This window comes from Arachis duranensis, chromosome 7, assembly GCF_000817695.3.
Source record: "Arachis duranensis cultivar V14167 chromosome 7, aradu.V14167.gnm2.J7QH, whole genome shotgun sequence".
In the NCBI taxonomy this organism is placed as follows: Eukaryota; Viridiplantae; Streptophyta; class Magnoliopsida; order Fabales; family Fabaceae; genus Arachis; species Arachis duranensis.
The window spans coordinates 29709170-29724374 of record NC_029778.3 but is presented as its reverse complement, the minus strand read 5'-3'; positions in this window follow the sequence as shown (position 1 = coordinate 29724374).

Genomic DNA, 15205 nt, shown 5'->3' with positions numbered 1-15205 from the left:
AGTAGAAAATTCTCCTACCTGTTGCAACCAGTACAGTAGCCACGTAGATGACTCCTTGCTGCAGCAGTCAATCGTGTAGCATTGTGTTAACACGTTAGCATGACGAAGATTATCAAAAAAACGTTGGTAAGGAGGGAGAAAATAACAGACCCACCAAATATACAAACTTATCTGTCAAATAAAATTGGCTCCAAATTTTATGTGATGCCATGAAACAAAAAGTTTTGGTAAAAAAATATTAACCACACAGATAAGTGATGTAACAGCTCAACATTTTTATTTTAATAAAAAATATTGAAAAATATTTTGATTTCGACGTTAATTTCGAAACAATTATTTTACATATTAATATTATTAGACGGAAGTAATTGAATATGTTGAGAAAGTCATACTGGTAAAGTTAAATAAAATTTTAATAAAGACAAAATTAAGTATAATTAAGGTAGAAATTCATCCTATGTACAAAAAAAATAAATTCATATTTTTTAAATTTTTTAACTTTATTAGTTACTTATTTAATTAATTTCTATTACTATTATTTTATTATATAAATATTGTTGAATAATTTACCGGGATAGATTTGTAGGAAGGAAAAATAAGAAAGTATGATTAAGAAAAAGTGGTGTTTTTACCTAGTAATTTGATAATAGTGTTATCGTTTTTCATATATATGTATGTAATGTTTGTTCTATAGATATTCGCAAATAATTATTAAAGATATATTATTTATTTCATAAACATATTTTAATAATTATTAAAAAGATATAATTTATAATAAAATTTTATGTATAATTAGTAAAATCAACTTGTTACCGTATACAATAACATAATTGCAAATAAAATAACTAAAATTGGAAAAAAATTTTCTCATTTATAAGAATTTTGTACACATGAATTAAATTAAAAATAGGAATAAAAAATATAGTTCTAATAAGAGAATGTATATATCAAATTTCAGAAATTCTGAAAAAATTTAAGAGAATATATGTATAGCAAATTTAAAAGTCTTAAAAAAAAGTAACTAAAGGAATGTAATAAGAGAATATAGTTTGAATGTATTACTTTAAATAAAGACAACACTTAATTATAAATTATAATTTAAAATAATAAAATAATAGTAAATAACAAGACATAAAGAAAATAAAGTACTAAGAGAAAATAATTTTGTGACTACTTATATGTATAGTCATATTTAAATTTAACAACGTTTTTTTATAATTGTATTATTTTTATCCTGTATCTACAATAGTTATTCAAAAATATATTTGCAGTAAAATAAAATTAACACAAATAAATAAATTGGTGAATAATTAAGTTAAAATATTTTCTAAATGAAGATTGAATAGAATTTTTCGGTATATTATATAAATATGTTCTCTAGTTATACTTAATTTCCTTTCTACAAATAAATTGTTTACTATTATCTGTATTAGTTACTTAACATACTTAATTACTACTCTATAATAATATTAATTAACATGTAAAATAATTGTTTTTAAATGTACGTAAAAATAAAAAAATTTTCAAGTACTATATACTACAGATAAGAATGTTGAGCTGTTCTATCACCTATTCTTATATAATTCGAATGAGTCAAAAGTAGATCACTAATTAAGCCACAAACATTTGTATCGAACTATCTTGTGATTCGAATGTGAACTATTTTTAGTTGGCAAATTGCATAATTTGATATCTACTTCAAGTGTTAATATGGTAATCCCAAAACTGACTAAAAGACAAAAATATTGCTGAAAACTTGATATTACATACAAACATCAAGTTACGCAATCGTACATGGAAATACTTGATAATTTTCGTATAGTTTATATATCATTTAAAAAAGACATTAGTTAATGAAACAATATAGTTTAAAACAGGAAAATATTGGTCAAATGACAGAACCAATATAGAAAATAGGAGAACAACAAAATAAGTAGGAGAACAACCTTTATGTGTACCTAAGGTTACGAGACAGATGACAATTGGCTCTTCGAACTCTGATGACACTGATTTTTTATAATTATATTTCTTTTTCGGTCTAACCTCAATAACTACTAAAGACTATTTACGCAATAAAAAAAATCATTGCAGAATAAAAAATTTACTAAAGAGAAAACAACAAAATACTTAACAAATTGGGACCAGAAAAATTCTTTTTCTTACATCGCATACATGGTCATGCTATTGATAATTGTACTCATTATGCTAGCAGTTTAAAGTAAGTTGAGTTACCTATCCACCATGTTTGGAATGGCTTCAGGATAGTGGAAGGAACCCCAATTAGAAGGGTCCGGATTTGTGTGTCTAAAGTTAGCAATATTCTTATCCGTGGAGTAGATTTCACCAAGGACACGGCACTAGCAGGGGAAAAAATAGTTACATTAGCGGTAGGCAGGCAAAAGCATTCACCAACAATATAATGTAACAGAGTATGTAGGTAATCGTGAAGAAATTACTTACTATGCGCCGCATGTTAGCCTCTCGACGTACAATACTCTTAGGACTTCTGCTTACATCTAGGACGTACAATGTTGCACCCTTGACATCCAACAACATATAGCACGTATCAACGGCCTCGCAAATAGGCACATAGACCTACATTACACAGGGTGAAAATTTTTTTCTGATTAACAATATTTCATTTGCGGGATAAGTAACTACACAAACTGGCGTTAATGGAATGAAATCCCTAACAAGATTGGAGGGATAGATCTCATACGTGTTCCAATTGGTTTGTCTCATGCATCCACTTCGGCTGGTAATGTTGGGCCAGCTCACTTACCGGGGTGTCTAGCAGAACATTTATTGCAAAGTTAGTTGGCATATACCAGGAACGCGGAGTCTTGCTCTTTCGTGCCCGAACTGACGCCATCAGACATGCTGCATTAATTATCTGCAACCACGCCAAACGTTGATTCGCTATAAACACGGTGGTTGAAGCTACAAAGCTTGCATTAAGAAAGAAGTTTGGGTGACTTACATCAAGGCAAGGGGTCCCTGGGGGAGACAGTGACATGAATAGTGCCCGAGGCAAGTCGAAGAATGAATACTTAAACAATATCTCCCTGAAATATCAGCCGAGCTACTTAGTCAAAATTAAATTTGACGAACTGGCACATTAGTACAGAATATAATACTTGTGTGAGGTGACTTACTCAAGTGGAAGTTCTTTGCCGAAAATGTATGCTGCTAACTTGCACTCCTGCAACGAGAGTCCCATACTGTGAAATGGCCTGAACACCATTTCGTATGTCTGTAAGACTCAGATGGTTAGAGTTACATAGGTTATAGATGGCATTCAGCATAGGTAACATAATTCGATAACATTGTATTTGTTCCAGAAAGCAAGTCACCTACCTTTGGGATTTTGGGTTCGGCGGGATCAACAGCGTTATTGTTGTGACAGCCACACCCACGACCTCGCGCGGCCTGCCTAAGGACATTCCTCTTCTGATGACTTTGGGTAACGAAATCCTGCATTAACACCTGCACGTCGCGAGTCATTGAGGATGCTGGCCGGCCTAAACATGTAATCTAAATGCGCTCCAGTTTCGGCAACTTAGGTGGTTTGGGCATATCTGGAGTCGACGTGAATAGGCCACAAAGTTCATTGGTGCTGTCAAAGTCGGACCATGATGGGAGGCTCGCAATGTCCTGTTATATTCAAACATGTTTAGACTCATGCGAACACATAAAATCACCTTCGTAGCATATCCCATGTTGTAGGATGACCATGATGTTATTTAGAAACAAGAACTACAACGTACCTTGTCATAAGGCGAGGCAGGAATTTGAGATCTCCCGCTGGGCCCCTGCCTAGGTACCTTTGACACCCCAACAGCCCAGTGTGGTTGGGTATTCATCTGTTGACTGAGGAGAGTCGCCCCTGTGATATATCTTGGTGTTGATCCCGTTTCGTCGATGAGGAGGTCGTCGTTGTCACACGGTGAGTCAAGAACGAAAAGGTCAAATAGGGCACCCTCAGAATTTAGGCCTTGCTGTATGCCTTTGCCCTTCTCCGACGGTGGCCTAAAATGGGTGAACAGACCTCTTTGTTGGCTGATGTTATGGGCGTCAGCGTGACCGGAAACAGTCGTGACGTTAACCGATTGCGGCATGACCTCTGAGGACGACTTCCTCTTGGCACTATCCCCTGCGCTTGTGCCATAGACGGCTTCGAAACCATACCGATGCTACCGCTTTGGTCATGCTGCCTCTGAGCCAGGTCCAGAATCTGAAGCAAATACCCGTTGAAAGTGGCTGTCCTCTTCTCAATGATGGCCAATCTAGACTCAATGTCGGCAAGCTTCTCATTGGAACCCTACGTTGACAAAGCACACCACAAGAATTAAAAAAATTTCATTATAATAAACAAGTAAGAGTGATAGACTCATGACAACGGAATCATGCTTTAACATTGCCAACTAATAAATGGGTCTTGTATCTTGCCTCAAAGGTAACACAGCTTGCGGAAGAGAGTAGGGGTGATAGTCTAGAGTTTTCTGGGTCTGGGAGTGAATCTCTCCCCAGATAAGCAGGTGAGGCACAACTGAAGCAAGTTGGATTCGTAAATGAAAACCCAGGAAGAGGAGTTTCTAACTCTTACCGTTTTTTATGCCTTTGACTCAACCAAAAATGTGTTTGGACTTATGCTCGAGCAAATATCTGCTTTAATAGTGGGTCTATGCTTTTTTTCCCTGGTTGAGATGTGTGTGTAGTTTTTATTTGCAGAACGTAATAAGCAGTGTTTTTGGGTGGTAAGGCCCACATATAGGTCCGTTTCTTATGTTTCCTCTTGAGTTTATTTTACTGTGCCATGTAGGAAACAATTAGGCCCATTTTAATTTTCCATTTGTACTCAGGCCTAATTAGCCTAATAATTATGTCGGCCAAAAAAAATGATGCAACAGTTATAGAATAGCACTCAAGCCTTATTTTATTTATTGAGAAAAAATAAATTACATTAAAAATTTGAATGCATTTAATTTTACCATTTGTTCGGTAATCTGAAAATGTATTTACAGTATACATATGAACAAAACAATGAAAAAATGATATTCAGCCTAGTTACTATTTTTTAATATCTTCTCAATCACGTAAAACATACATAAGTAATTGCTTCTAAATCAAAATTTCCAACCCTAGAAACACATTTTAGTTGCTCGTTTACATAAATTTGCCAAAAATTAAATTTGTCTATAAAACTTTCTTAATGACATCTATAGATATTTAAATTTTTTTTCTAGACTGAAATATTTCGAAATATTAAGTATGATTCCTGTGTGCAAAATGTTAACATATGCCATGTATCTCATGAATCGTAATATATAAATACCAATATAATTTCCTTCAAATCTGTTTACCGATTAAAAAAAGTTTGAATATGTTAAGTTTAATTTAAATAATTTTCTCGTATCTTTTACATCCAACAGTGAGATCTAACTTGGGCCCCATTAAGCTATACATGAAAGAATATCATAAAACAATGAAAAACAAAGACTAGAAAAACATATCGCTAGTAAATATGTTGAAGATGGGTGTAATAACTGCATATCGGACTATCAGACACTCGAATGATGTCTACCATGTTGGATACCACACACAGTTTACATGGGAATCATTCACAATATACCTTCTCATGAAGGAAAATGCACGCGACGACGTCCTTCTGAGCTGCATCATGTTCACCAGTTGCATTTCACTGTTTTAGCTGTTCTAGATGGGGCTATTACACGAAACACAGACAGTTTATCAGATGCAACAAAATTTCAATACTAACAACGGCATTAACAAGACATGCTACAGCACAAAATTCATGTTGAATATTCTTAATGTCTAATTATTATCTTCCATAGCTAACCATTAAGCATGTACATGAACTGCATTATTCTGCTCACCACATCTATGGTTAGCTCAAGGTTCATGCCAGGATTGACATCGTTTGTGGATAGGTCACGCTCTTGTACTGTGTTGTCGCCAGGGGCCAACCTACATCGCCAATATAGCAACCAGGTCAACACCACCACATATCAACGACGACAAGGATTTTACTAAACGAATATTAACACATATGGTGTGTACCGATAACTTACTCTGTCAAAGGAACATGTTGAGAATCTTGGAGAAAGGAATCAGAGGCTTCCATTTTGTTCGTGTTTACATTATCTACTTTGGGAGGTGGCGACCAAGTCATTCCTGTTCTAAGAGAGGAGTTTTCCGCTGCAGAACGACTCAGGGTTATGGTAATCCACCAATAGATAAAATGAACTTGTCTCTCATATGTGGGCAAGACTGATATACACATTCACATGATATAGGCTTAGCTATGACAGATGCCTATGTCGTGTTAGGTAGTACAAACTTTTTATTTAGAAGGCTATGTAATCATTACATCTAAGCACTCTTCGATTGAGATTAATGTTTGGAAATTTCCAGATATAACCCTGTGAAAAGTGGCACGCATTTGACTGTAGCAAAACTGGCGCAGTTAGCACAGTATGGATATAACTGTAATTAACCCCAAGGAATGCTACCTGGATTACCATGTCACCATGAAGCATTCAAGGACATCGACGCAGGTAGAAAGCGCTATTCCTTCTCACTCAATGCATGCATGTTCCGCATGAATGTTTCACATGGCGATAAATTCATGCACATATGTTGAAGAACCTCTCTCTCTCTTTAATTTAATTCATTGCATTTCCATGTTATAGTAATTTTTTTTCATGGTTAACATAACTACTCTTTTTCCCTTTTTTAAATTTTAATTTTTTTAAACGTGTCAACAAGCAATCATGTTGCTTTTACTCTGTCGCGTGAACTCCGAAGGAAATCGGCTGTGATGCTATATTTTTGTTGTTTGTTTGGGATGAGCCCTATTTGGTTGATGAGAATTTGAAAATCGAAAACTCCTCACATGTGATCGTCTCTGGAAGTTTCGTGTAATTTGCTTATGCAATTTGCTTTGTTCAATATTAATTTTCTGTGCACTGATTCTTTGTCTTTCATGGTTAAGTAATCAAATGCCAATTTTTTTTTCAAGTTGTTATTTGATAAGGGGTTAATGTTGGTTATGAACATTATTAGTGTATTTTAATTGGTTTAATTAAGAAAATTTTGATATATCTATTGAGTGTTATCAACCTTGCATTTTATTTTAGGTAGTGACCTAATCTAGATCCTAAAAGCTTCCCTGGCTATTGTCTTTTAATCCATGTTAATTTATATCATGTGTTTGGATTTTTTAAATGTTTTTCAATTTAACTAACAAGGACAGAATAAAATAGTTTTTTTTAAATGAAATAAAGAGGGATCAAATTTTTTAGTTCCCCTAACTTATATTTAAAAATTTGACTCTCCTAAACCTACTAAAATATAAATAGTGCTAAGCTAATGTGTTTTACATATTATATTAAATACCACAGCAAAAAATAATTTTAACATGACATTATTTCTAAAATAACTTAGAAAGCAATCCTAAAAGAGAAAATCTAGGGGCCAGCAGATTTTGTGATTTTTAGCAATCAATTAGCTATCAATAATATTTTTAATGGTGTGAGATTGCATCTATTGATGTAGAATCATTCAATTTCTTTGTGATGGTTAAGTGCCGGCTAGAATTTAACAAAAATGCTGGCTCCCTTACACTCCTTATTCTAAAATAGTATGATTTACCTTTTCTCATCGAAACCAGTATCGAATAGCACAACTATGTGAAATCAGATACGTCTCGTTCTCTAACACGATTAACTTGCAACAACCTATCCCACACTACTATAGCACGATTAAAAGAATATGCGTTAATTTATTTAAATATAAAAATATTATTTTTATATTAAAATAATATAGTTATGTAAAATAATACAAACATTTTTATTTAAAATTCAAAAGATAAAATTAAATCTACTTGCATTAATTTTAAACTGAGAGTACAATTATTTAAACAACAAAAATTTTAAAATGATAAGAGTATATTTAGTCAAACTATTAAATTTAAAGTTTAAATAAAACTATTTGTATGGAACTTAAAAATGTTTAAAATAATAAAAATATATCTATCCAAATTAGAAAAATCGAATAATAAGAGTACATTTTTTTAACAAAATTTAATCTTAAAGATTATACAAGTGTATTTGTTTTTTAGTTAAAGGTTAATGGTCTTAAACGTTTAATTTTTTTAAACCCCAAATCAGAATTTGAAATTGGTTAAAGTGATTCTCTCTTCTTCTCTTCAGTACCATGTGACTTATCCACACTTGGTTTGGATTCGACGAACAATGCATAAAGATGTGTTTTCTTGATTCTATTCTATATATTTCTTGTTTACCTTGACTTGTGGGCCTATAAACTTCAATGCTGAGCAAGTTTAATTTGAACAACTTGATCCTAACATATAGCTGGAAGTTCAATCCAGTAACAATTTAATGATTTAAAGTTATTCTTAATATATATAACTTAAGAGGAAATAGTGCTCCAAGCGTTTTGAAAGAGAGCTGAATTCATAATAGTATATTAAAGGAAGAGTTTGGTGAAATTAATTGTCATTTGTTTTGTTTGACTTGTGTAATTGTTGAATGGTTTGATTATACTTCAAACTGTTTGTTTATATGAGTAATTGTGGTTGAAACTTTCATGAAAATGTCATGAACTTTGATGATATTCAAGCTATGCACGTTATTCTTTAAGTACAGTGGGAAACTAAAACCAAAACCATAGCCCTTAATTAATGGTTAGGTTATGTTGAAATCAAGTGAAAAGTATGAGACTTTATTGGCTTATAATTTGTTTTGCATTAAGGTAAATGTTAGTTATCAAAAAGCTTGAAAGACAGGTTACAATTGAATAACGAATTTGGAAAACTTATGAAGAATACGAAGAACATTTTTGAATGTCCCCAAGAACTCTCAAGAACACCACTTTGATTTTTTTAGGGGTCATAATGTAAATATTATAAGATTTTTTGGTTGAAATCATAAATACTAATAATTTAGTGGATTAAAGTATAAATATCAAAAGTTAAGGGACTCTAATTATATTTTTTTATCATATTTTTTGTGTCAACATATATTTTTCATAATTTTTGGACTAATTATTATTAAAAATTATTTCGTCATACAATATGAAATATAATTCTTTCATAACTAGTATTATTTTGTTAAATAAATAAACAAACGGTGAGAAGAGAATTTTTCCAAAAACTTAAAAAAGGACAATTCTAAACTCAGATTCTCATAACTACCTTCCTAAAATATTTAACAAGTTATAAATATATGTTTGTAAAAAAAATAAAAGGAAGATAAAATGTTCAAGGCCAACCTAATTTTGGTGAGAACATGAAACGTTACAAAAAAATATTAGAAACCAAAAATAAAGGTAAAAATAAAGGCATGACAAATTGGTTACGCTCCAAAGCCATCGATTTGCATCTCTGATCCCCAAATCATGTCATATATCTCTGCTACAGTCACTTGCCTCATTTCCAGCATTCCATCATTCCATCATTTCAAGTCACATCCTTATTCAGACAATTACGTGATGCACATTTCTTGAGATACACATATTAATGGAAAGAAATGAGGTTATCATTCCCGCCAAAGAAAAACCCCACAAGAATTATCCAGAAAACTCTAATCCTAAATTTCATCTATTACTCGACAACACAATTTATTTTATTGAGCCCATTTATGTTCGAAATATCATGCACATATATTATCAAAATTAACACCACCAATAATGCAAATTTTATGGAACTATAATTATCCTCCTTTATACATAGAATTATCCAGAAAACTCTAATCCTAAATTTCATATATTACTCGACAACACAATTTATTTTACTGAGCCCATTTATGTTCGAAATATCATGCACATATATTATCAAAATTAACACCACCAATAATGCAAAATTTATGGAACTATAATTATCCTCCTTTATACATCACGCCAATGTCTTCCAATTCTGCCACCCATATACTATTTCGTTGTTGTACAACTAGTGATTTAAACAGGTATATTTATAGACCATGACATATCCAAAAAAATCACGACATCAAAATTTTTAACTAGGTCCAACCAAAGTACAGATGTAATCCCATCCTCATGGTGCTACATAATGTCTTAACAAAATATACTTCAGTACAAACTAAGTATAAACATTTGGCTACGCCCCACCCAAGCATTCATGTCCTTTAAGTAAATGTTAAAAAATAAAAACTTAGCATGTTACTCTCTTCACGCCTCTGTCATCCAAACTTTACTGCCACAATTGAACAGATCCACAGGACATATCAAGATTCGAATTCCACTGCCACTTTCACAGTCCCCTCCCCCCTTCAAAACCCAAACCAAACATTTCAACTATTGAATTCCCGTTTTGACCACAATTACACTAACAACTTCATGCCTATAAAAGCCCCCTCTCATTCCTTCAGACTGCTCCTTCCACAACCAACAATATTCATGGGTACTAGAGACACTCCTGACTACTATTGTGTCTTCGATGGATGGGTTCCCAGGATATAAACTTCTCTATCCGAACTTCACGAGCAGATAAATGAGTCAAGGATTGTTGCTGGGAAAAATACACCACGTTGCCTGAAGCCAAGCAAGCCTGGCTTTCATACTTCGATGCTGGAGATGTAGAAGAAGGCAAAAGACGCATCATGAACGGCGAAACACCGGACGCCGTTGAGACGAACGACTACCAGGAGAAGCAAAAAATTGCCCTCAGAGCCTTGCATGCAAGGTTTCACCAACTTCAGAACATTTTGCCAAACAAACCGCAGTGTAAGTTCTCATCCTACAACCACCTCCCTTACTGGATCCTCCATTTTCCTTGTTACTGTCTCCTAACAAAGTTCACCGTCCGTAGGCCTTCAACTAGTCCCAGCGACACCGGCTACGCCTCCGTTGCTTAACCCAAGCATGACGGCTTATCTGGACCAAGCCTGCGACAACCTGCACATTTCAGGTCCCATTTATTGGATTCTCGTCCAAAGGGTCCCTGATGGTCGGACTTGCTATCGCCACCTTGTCTCCGTGATGCCATCGTCATCGTCTGAAGCCTTAGTACACTACAAGAAAAAGGCGCATTTGTAACAAAAAATATTGTTACAAAACGTCAAAATTTTGAAACAAAAGTTTTTTGTAACAAAAAAAGGGTCCATTGCAGTAAGTCCCGTTACAAAAAGTTTTTGTAACGAAAAATGAAACTGTTACAATTCAATGCCATATTTTGTAACAATTTTTTCTGATACAAAAAATCAGAAGCCGTTACAAAAGTGGTAACAAATTTTGATCTTGAAAGTATTTTTCGTGACAGTCAATTTTTTTCCTATCAAAAAATTTTGTTACAAAATGTAACATGATTTTGTACCATTTTTTTCTTTAGTTACGAAAACAAATTAATTATTTTGTAACAACTTTTTTTTAATTACAAATTACATGCATAATTTACTAAATTATTTTTTAAATTAATTAATATATTAACGATTTTAATAAGCAAGTTTACATGTATATAATATGCAAAAACATACATAAGTCAAACAAGATCATTTTAGCTAAAATTGTCTTGAAACAAAATAACATTAGCTAGTGAATACATTGATTAGTTCAACCAAAACATAAAAGTTCTAACAAAAGTTTAACCAAAACATAAAAGTTCTAACACAGATTAGTATCTTTATGCATCAAAACATTCTTGAGCCCTCAAGGTAGCATATAGTTACTATTTTAGCACTCCTGTAAATAAGAAAAATCGAAACAAAAAAGTTAGAAACATGATATAACACTAATTATAATTTTTCCACTAAGTTTTATCCAAAATGTTTAGAAAAATTTCGGCAAAACCTCCCCTAAAATTTGGATATTTCTACCGTCCACGGTTCCAACAAACACAACCAATTCACAACTTATTTCTCAGCCAATACACAACCAAATTTATCAAACCAAATAATAAGACATTTGTGATTTCTCAACCATGACACAAGTAAAATGTGATAAATAGATCCATATACAAATTAAACTATACTAATAATATAGGAATCATCTAGAAAAATATATTAAAACCATAAGCAATTTTATGAGTACCTTTAGGGTCTATTAGCATTTGAAATTCATGCGCAACATCCAGCAATTTCTTCAGTACGTGTTCTGAAATTTTAGTTTACAGGCACATTCTTAAAAAACAATTAATTCTAATGCATATCTGGTTTAAAAATTAAGAACAGCTAATATAATACCAAAGCTGCATGGTGGTATGACACTTACCTATGAACCATATTATAGCAGTAAGAAAGAAAATGGATGTTAAACAAAGTGCTGTTTTTCTCCGGTCGTTAATATGATCCTGTGCAGGAAAACTGTTTTGCTTAGAATAAAAATAAATGTTAAAATAGGAACAAATACAGGTAAAAGGCTGGAACAGCCAACAATGTAAAGCAGGTTAGTAAATCATGAGTATGGCTGCATCAAAATGTAAAACATAAGGTAGCACAGTTCTTGTTACTAGTTTTGTCAACTTCTTTTCCATATATGTTAATTCAAGGGGGATGTTGAAAGTTTCCTAAACAAACTAAGATGTGAAACCCTTTTACATCAAAGGGAGAGATAAGAAAGAGAGAACAGTTTGGCTAAGTGAGGTGTAACTAAAAGTAACCTCCAGGATGCCAACAATATCAGGAAAAATGAGGTGTAACCTGCAGGATGCCAACACGTGGTGAGAAAGGCACATCACCAAAGATATGGATTGAAACTGTAGATATTACCATGGACAGCGCCCTCAAAATTGGTTTTACACAATGAAGAGAAACATAATTTATAGGAGCTTACAAAAGGGGACACAAATTTAAGACTAGAGTTTTATGTTATATATCATTATCAGGTTCTTATGAACATGCAGTAGCATGCAAGAAGATGAAATACCAACCATTTGAATCTAGAACAGCCATAATATTACCTGTGTGGCAAAAATCAGCAGTTCACCAATAGAGAAGAGTACTATGAAACCAGATAAGCTCCTGAAATAGAATGCAATCAAACAGAAAATAGCACCTAAAAATGTTGCTCCAGAAAGAAGCTGTCATGAAGAAAGGGAACCAAATAAGAAAAGAAACAATTTCACGGCCATTCCGACATGTCAGATTACCAAAATCAACAGCAAACGCTTATTCTCAATAATCAAAATACAGCCATAACTTAAACCATCATCACAATAATCCCAAACCAAACACAAATCCAACTCAGTTCATCAAATATCGATACGACAACTTTTCAAATTTCAATTTAACAAGTATTATCAAATGAATCACCATTCACAACCACATTTCTACCAATTCAGCAATATCACATAAGATCAGAATTTTCAACAAATTTATCAAAATAAAAAAACCAATATCAGTCACAACATTAACCAAAATTAACCTTGTCAAATTAATTACTCACAATAACAAAACTCAGCAACATTCACAGCCATAACCTAAACTCAATAAACTAATTAAAACACTAGAATATCATCTCAATACCAAACTTAATCCAAATTTCACAACTTCAAACCAAGCTTATTCCTATCAATTAATCATATTCATGAATTATTTGTAATTACTCACTAAACCTCATTGGCATTCATAAGTTAAAACTGTTAATTTTAAAATAAATCCCCTACCTCAAAGTCGAAACTCACGAAAATTGCCAAACACAGCAGGTCTGATAGAAGTTCAAACACACGTTTCGTTACCTGGGCAGCAACCAAAGTGGTTCTGGGCAGCACCAATATTGGTTTCCGGTGGCAGAGGGCTCCGATAACTACAAAACCTGAAGCAGAGGCTGACCAGAGCAGCACAGAGTAGTTAAGAGCAGCAGCAATTTCTTCTGTCAATAGCTACTTCCCCGACAAGCTTCAATGGTGACAGTGGAAGCGTCCTCCTCCAACGGCGGCATGGTGAGATGCGGCAGCAGTAGAGTGTGACAACGGTGGGGCTGCAACTCAGTAACGGCGACGCGGTGGCAGCTCGCGAGGATGGCTATGGCAACCCGTGGCGCTGACGGCGACAAGGGTGGTCGCGGGCTTCTCTTCGTGCGTCTCTCTCTCTTCGCGATTCTGTCCCCTCGATGACGGCTTGTGGACGGATCGGCATTAACACAAGCTTGTGGGTCCATGGACGGGATGGCGCTGTGAAGCAGCTCGACAGTGAGCTCTGGGGCGGCGACGGTGATGGCAGACAGCATCTCTTCTCTCTCGGACGCAGCCTCTCTCCTCTCCACCCTTCACGCTTGACGGTGACGGTGACGGTGACGGCGGCGAGGCCCCAGCCAGCGCCGTCTTCCTTCTCTTCCCTCTCTTTCTCAAATCTCTTCCTCTCTGTTTCCCCATTTCTTCAGTTTGTATGCGTTTGTTATGTTGAAGGAAGGTGAGGCTGTGCCTGTTAGGGTTAGAAATTGGGAAACTAGGATTCTGAGTTAATTTTTGAAATTAGGGTTAGAAATTAGAGATTTTATAAAATAATATGGATATATATAAATAGATATTTTGATAAAATTCGAGGGTAAAATAATTTTAAAATCAAATATACTCTATTAAAAATATTTAAAAATATTATTTATCAACATATTACTAAGTTTTAAAAATATTTAGAAATATTATTTATCGACATATTGCTAAGTTCAATCAATTATTTTTAATTTAAATTACAAAATGAACATTTAATCATATTTTTATAAAATATAGTTTAAACTCAATTTTAATTATTCAAATTAAATGATATAACTTTTAATTATATTTCTATCTCCGAAATTTTAATTTCAATTTATAAAATAATTAATTATAATAAAAGTTGTGCATAAATATTAATTGGCTTAAACTTAAAGTATTTATAAATATTAATCTAACCGTTTCTAATAAAATCATTTTTAGGATGGCTCCGCGACGCAACCTTCTCTCTTCCTCGCGAGTTCGTCCCTCTCTCTCCTGACGCTCCTGTCGACGACAGCGATGATGGTGAGGCATGATGGCAAGCTGGACGCGACGACACGGCAGAAAATTCCGCAACGTCATCCCTTCCGTTCTCTTCTTCTTGTGGAGTTGAAGGCGCAGAGACGGGTTGAATGAGGCTCAGAGCCTCAGAGTAAAAGAGTGATGAATTAGGATTTTTTTTGTACAGCTTTATATTTTCTTTTTTTACATTTTGTCTTTTGGTTTCTTAGTTTTTTC